Genomic DNA, 7603 nt, shown 5'->3' with positions numbered 1-7603 from the left:
TTTCAGCCATCAATATTCACATAGGTTTCAAATCTGTAATCACTATAGCCATCAGTTTTCATTACCAAAAGACCTCTTAAAATGAAATTATTCTGTTCTACTACATATACATTCTTCCAATGAGCAAACACATTCGGCGGGGGATGGCCATGTTGACATGGCTCTTGTTCATTCTTTCATTCCAATTATAAACATATTAGGAAGAATTTCATGGATTTCAATGCATTTCTAAGATAAAAGTATTTTACACAAAAATTAGCATAGTATATCTTTAAGTCATCTGTATCATAGTTATATGTTAAGTTTCCATGCCTAGTAAGAAAATTATGTTCATACAACAAAAATTAATAATCAAAAGATTGAAATTTCTCAAGATGAGTATGCATAACTTATCACAGTGCGCGATATACTCCCTATAGTTAAGCTTAAGGTATATAAAGCTATATATCTGATGCAAAAATTATTGTTCGAATTGCAAAAAAGAAAACTTCCAAAATGCTTGTATAAAATAAAATTGGCAGTAAATTGCCATAGAGCGAAAGGCGCAATCACAAAGTCATAGCTCCCTTAAAACTTAAAATGGAAAAATGATTTCATTCTGTTTACGTACATTATTCATGTGTGTTAAATAAGAGAGACATTGTATGTTACAATTTTATGGGGAATCAAATTAAATAATTTTACTGTTGATAAAGTTTATAAATATATTTCATAAGATATAGATCTATCCCCTTTAAAATTATTTGCATAATCTCAATACTGCCATCTTGCCATATTTTAAGTTTTTATAAAAGTTTCAGTACTTTCAGCAATAACAAATATTGTTGTATCTCCCATATTTGACGCCTATTTGTTAAGAAACATGTATGTAAACCAGCTTTTAACCCTTCAATGTTAATCAATGTTGACCTGAAACAAAGGGATTACAAGAAAAGCACCACTGTTTTCCTTTGAGAAGTGTAGCTTAAGAAATAGAACTTTTTGCTACTGAATTTATCCATACCTGTATAACTTTCCCCTTTTCTGAAATGTTCTTTTTTGCAGGGGAGCCAAGAGCTTCCTTCACAGACTTTTCCTCTACAGCTGGAGGGTTGACGATTCTGTCTGCTAGTATCTCATGTTCTGAAGGAACTTCCATTGGTGCCCCCATGAAAACTTTTGAGTTTCTTGTGATAACTATGGTCTTAATCCCATCTTCCTCCCTTCTAATTGATTCTATGGAAACAAAAGTCTATCCAACCTACCAATATACAAAAACAACAACCTGTAACATATTTCAAAATGGTGAAAAATAATATATTTATGAAAAACAAAAAATATTGCTGCCCAAAGACATGTTATTCAAACAAACAGAATAAAATGTATTTTTTATAAATAAGTTGTCTATTTCCTATACAAGTTGTGTTACAAACTTGACCTTGGCTGTCTTTTACTTTGAATACTAAAGATTGAAAAAGAAATTGCAAGATTATTTCAACAGATTCATATAAAGTGACTGTAAGTATACTGTGAATGTGTATTTGGCAGTACAAAACAGAATGACCCTATTAAAATTTTCAAGAATTTTTGAATGTCCTATTTTCAAATATTTGAATATTATTTATGCTCTTTCCATCAAAGCTTATTCTTTACCTTCATGTATTTGAACTTAGCTGGATCATACACAATCAGCTTGTAAACACAACTCCCATCACTAACTCCTGTAGTCATTCTTGGTTTCTCTTCACCATCTTTTCTTGTTTACGAAGTTGGTATACCACATGACAATACTTTTGGTCTTTGAGCCAAGCTGTAGGGTCCTCCACTTGTTTTTCTACAACCTGATGTACTTGCCATCTGAAAAGATTTAAAATAATTTATTTAAGTCACAATATCCCTCAGAAATTCGTATATTTTTGTGTCGCCTTGAAAAAAGCAACATATAGGGATTACTTTTGTCGGCGTTTGCGGTGTCCCTTAAGGCTTGTCTGGAGCAAAACTCAGTCACTAAAAGTCAGATTGACTCCAAACTTGATGTGCATGCTTCTTTTAATGACCTGAAGTGCAGTGCACAAGAATCGTTACTCTGAGCTTATTTATTTTTTAGTTACTGCCCTTTATTAATTTTCATACTTTATTTTTGTCCGGACCATTTCTCCTAAACTATAAAAGCTATGGACTTGTAACTTCATAGGTTGATAGATCTCATTAGTAAGAAGTGCTGTGCATAAGAACCAGCACTCTGCACTTCTTATTTTTTGAGTTTTTGCCCTTTGTTAATTATTATACAGGCCATTTCTCCTATACAATAAAAAGCTTTTCAAGCTACATCAATCCTGATGTAACATTGTTACAGTCAGTTCAAATGCCACTTAAGATCAAGGTACATGTACATCATAAGAGTGGTGTCTATAAATAATCTATATTAAGAAGAAAATGCCTAAGTTACAGATATACTGTTCATAAGGCGACACATCAGACTTGTGGAGTTCTTATTACAGGATAATTCCTATTTACTGTAGATGCCACTATTTAGTACTCATTTTCACATTCCCTTGTACAATAAGGACAAAACCAGTGTATATTTTTCACCCATTCCTCTGTGTATTTAGCACAAGACCAGCAAAACCACACGACACATCCGTCACAAATAACATCCTACACTGTTGTTAGGCAATATACTATCTTGAAGGATCTTATTACATTGTATACATTTATATCGTTGAAGATGCAAAGTTACACTCTGATGACTCCATAAGTCCATGCTTTTCGATTTATAGCATTTTATGGTCTTTCTAGTGTACCTCTATGTGCTTTATCTGCTTTTTTGTGCTCTCCCACTAAATAGACCTCATTTTGCCCAGATATTTTTTTGTATTGATCTGTGATATTTCATACATCTTTCTGCTGGTGGAGGATTAACAGTTCTGTTAGCCAGACTATCATGTTCCGAAGGAACTTCTATAGGTTTCCTACAAAAACCTTTCAGTTTCTTGTGATCACAATCGTTTTTATCGCCTCCTCCTCCCTTCTTACAGTTTCTCTGGAAACAAAAGTCTGTCCAAGAAAAACTTGGCAAAGGAAACCCTGATGCAGGAAACACAGATTCTAATTGAGACTTTGCATTTATTTGATGATGAATTTGTTATAGAATTTACTTTCAGCTTCAACAACTTCATCGATTCAGCTGCCAATGATGTCTAACACATATTTGGGCTGCATATTTGACTGTTTTTCATTTAATTCCAAGACTTCTTCATATAGATGGGTCTAGCTGTGAATTCTAGACTTTCAGTTATGGTCTGAGTACGTTGAGTACGTTGCCATTTCAGTTTTCTGTGGCTGAACAATTGCCCTTGCTCAACTGTGGCAACCTCATCCCGGGGAATAACTTGTTTCCCAGTTTGGGTGTTAGCCAGTCTAGCCTCTGTCTCTGCTGCCAAACACTTCCGCTTCAGTTGTTGCCTGGCGCGTATACATTCCCTTGTACAATAAGGACAAAACCAGTGTATATTTTTCACCCATTCCTCTGTGTATTTAGCACAAGACCAGCAAAACCACACGACACATCCGTCACAAATAACATCCTACACTGTTGTTAGGCAATATACTATCTTGAAGGATCTTATTACATTGTATACATTTATATCGTTGAAGATGCAAAGTTACACTCTGATGACTCCATAAGTCCATGCTTTTCGATTTATAGCATTTTATGGTCTTTCTAGTGTACCTCTATGTGCTTTATCTGCTTTTTTGTGCTCTCCCACTAAATAGACCTCATTTTGCCCAGATATTTTTTTTTTGTATTGATCTGTGATATTTCATACATCTTTCTGCTGGTGGAGGATTAACAGTTCTGTTAGCCAGACTATCATGTTCCGAAGGAACTTCTATAGGTTTCCTACAAAAACCTTTCAGTTTCTTGTGATCACAATCGTTTTTATCGCCTCCTCCTCCCTTCTTACAGTTTCTCTGGAAACAAAAGTCTGTCCAAGAAAAACTTGGCAAAGGAAACCCTGATGCAGGAAACACAGATTCTAATTGAGACTTTGCATTTATTTGATGATGAATTTGTTATCGAATTTACTTTCAGCTTCAACAACTTCATCGATTCAGCTGCCAATGATGTCTAACACATATTTGGGCTGCATATTTGACTGTTTTTCATTTAATTCCAAGACTTCTTCATATAGATGGGTCTAGCTGTGAATTCTAGACTTTCAGTTATGGTCTGAGTACGTTGCCATTTCAGTTTTCTGTGGCTGAACAATTGCCCTTGCTCAACTGTGGCAACCTCATCCCGGGGAATAACTTGTTTCCCAGTTTGGGTGTTAGCCAGTCTAGCCTCTGTCTCTGCTGCCAAACACTTCCGCTTCAGTTGTTGCCTGGCGCGTATATCCGGTTTATATGGAAGAACATTCCCTGGACTAAGATAGGCCTCGTTGATTTCCAGACTTGGCGAGAGACTAGAACTCCTATTGCCTTTTGATGATTGGAAATATTCATCTTTCTGGCCGACGTTTTACCACAGTTTGGGCACCTCCACAACAATAAACTCCTTGTGCTTGTGCCCCCAGTGTCTCATGAAGGTGCTATGGCTAGCGTACATATGGTCCCCACATGGTGTTATCGGACATGGGGTCGGGTTACCAGGCCACAATGACCTTCTGTCAGATTTCGCATCATCTACTCCTGCCAACACCTTGCCACCACCTTCTGCAAACACCTCGCCACTTCTTTCTGCTATCCTTCTAAAATATCTTGATGCTTCATCTGCAAAAGATAGGTTATAGTTACCTTTAAAACATATTGAACATATTTTTTAAACAAAATGTGTGTATTTTGTGCGTTTTTTTTCCCTGATGCTTATGCAAATTAAATCACACAAAACCCGAAAGAAAAAATGAAGTTCTACCAAAGTGTCCCAGCCCGGTTAAGACAGATTTTCTGAGATAAACCCCATCGTAGTACTATATCATTATAGTCTAGACTCCAATAATGAAGTCAGATCACGCAACTGACAGAAGAAGAACTGCAGCGCTATAATTCTAAATGTGTTTACAGGTGATTTTCTTCATTTTGATTGTTTAACCGCATGCTGATAGAAAAATCAATTCATTCAGAAATACTATTCTATTCAATTTACATCAGTACAATCATGTAAAACAAACCTATTGATATATTTGTGAAAGATAGTAAATTACTATAGACCAAGAAAATAACTTTGTAAAACTGGACCAATTAAAGACCCGAACCATTTTTCTCTCATAACAAATATCAATTTCAATTAGCTTTTCAAAAGAAAAATGTGACTTTATTTTATTTCAAACAAGAATCCCTCATAATATACAATTTTAAGATATCTCTATACCTTTATATATATGTATACAAGTATAGTTTATACTTTTCAATAATAGAAATATTTATCATGGCAAACGCCAACTGAATATACATATAATATTAAGACATTATATTTTGTCATGATTAACAATATATATTATTCCAAAGAATACACATAATAAGTAATTCAGTACTGTTTGTATAAATACAATACAAAATACAAACATAATGCCATATAAAGCAATATTAATGTAAACTGTACAAGACATGGCTATGACAAAACAATAACATAGTCATTTTGATACTTGACATTATATATATAATACACAAAAAGTACTGTTCTACATATAGAATAAACTTCCAAAATAAAACTATACTGGTCACTATGCACCAAATGTAACAGGAGCATGGACTGTTTGGCTCCTGCTACAAAAGTAATAGCCTCACTAAATGGACTTTTGGCCTCTGGATTACTTGACAAATTAGTCTTTAGCAAATCAACCAATTTAATGATGCGAACCATACCTGTAGCAACCAAATTTTTGTATGTCTACTTAATATTTATCTTGAGCTTTAGCTCTTTTATCATGAATCTTATATATTTCATGGTTAATGCTGGGTGGAAAAAGCCTGTCACAATTCTCTAGAACTTTGTTTTTAGACAAAAAGTTTTCAGTGTCACATTAAGATGTACATGCTGATTTTATGAGGGCTGCCAAATAATGTGAAATTGGCTTGTCTTTTTCTGGAGCTTTTAATTTTGGCATAGGCCATTCATCATCAGAATTGACATCATCTGCTGAGCAAAACAAGGCATCAATTAAATCATTGTTGAATCTTGGCCCCTTGACATTTTGTTGATCATCATCAACTGAATAAACCTCATCAGGATCTAAATCTAGATGATTAGCATCCACTTAAATATTAAGGTTGGGTACCTGTTTATTCCCCATTAAACCTAGTTTCTTCTTTAGTTCCATAAAATCAAAACTTGAAGTATAATCTAAAAATTAACCTTTTTCATAGCTTTACCTTTAGCTTTTTGGCGTTTCTTACTGTAACATGGTTTGAAACACCTTGTAAAAAACTGAGACCCTTGTAACTCAAGGTAATTTTATTCCGGTAAGGCTTCTGAAAAAAAAGTTGAAAAACATGCAAATAATTACCGTAACACGGTTACACAATAAAAAGTATAAATATCAAAGCCCTAACACAGCGTTAGAAACAAATTCTAAGAAAATAACAGGATAACTAGCAAAACTTATGATACAATCACCATGCTATCTCGGCAATGCTGCCTGAACAAGCTCTCGGATAGTGTGGATATTTGTTGTTCATCCAGAACGAAAAAGTGACGTAATTTCTGTATTTTTAAATGGGCTTGATTAAGTGATTGTTAGAATAACATGCTATTGTATACATGTGAAGCCAGAGGCTTATGAAAAATAATCTGCATAAGTAAGAGATTGCATGTTTCCATATTTAACAATTTTCAACAAATATTTTGTTGTTTTAAACCTATTTTGTGTGGAAGTGTAGCTTTAAGTAACATACAATTGTAGCAGGTTTACTAACCTGATGCAAACCCGGGTTAATTATAAACTCTAAGGTTTCAATTCAAACAAAGATCATTCACAATTTAAGACTCCTTTTATTAAATTACATTTCTCAAATATAGTGATTCTAGTTTATTACATTTCAAATCTAAAAAATAGAAAACACTCCTGAGAAAATATAATAAAAATAGATTACTTATACAAAATGAAACAAAAAAAATAGCCCTTCATTAGAGAAAATTGTGGCTTATCTCGTTGACTAGGTAAAACCGTAACCTTGGCATCCTTGAGGCAAAAGCAATTGAGAAGGTCAAAATCTTTCTTAGATAGTCCGAGTACAAGTGAACTCACAAAAAAATCTCATGCTAGAAAAGAAAGGAAACAGGGGTAGTTTCAAGTTAAACAATTACTTAAGAAAACATTATCAATGATAAAAACCATATGAGCGTAACATTAAATCATTAATCTTGAAAAATGACCAAAAATTTAAAGATCCTGTATGTTTTGTGATTGATATTGTTACTGTATGTATCACACACTTGCAAAATATTATATATGTATATAATTATGCAAATAAAACAATTTTCAAACATCGAAGAATATGTAAAATGTGTACTGCAAATATTTGTGCACATTATATTGAATCAATAAGTTACATGCATTCATTTCTTATTGGAAAATTTGACTTGGAATTTATAGAAAATAAATTTCTAATTACCTCCCTT

Source organism: Ruditapes philippinarum, unplaced genomic scaffold (assembly GCF_026571515.1).
Source record: "Ruditapes philippinarum isolate M1 unplaced genomic scaffold, ASM2657151v2 ctg4865_1_1_1_1, whole genome shotgun sequence".
Classification (NCBI taxonomy): domain Eukaryota; kingdom Metazoa; phylum Mollusca; class Bivalvia; order Venerida; family Veneridae; genus Ruditapes; species Ruditapes philippinarum.
Note: the sequence above shows the minus strand (reverse complement) of the source record.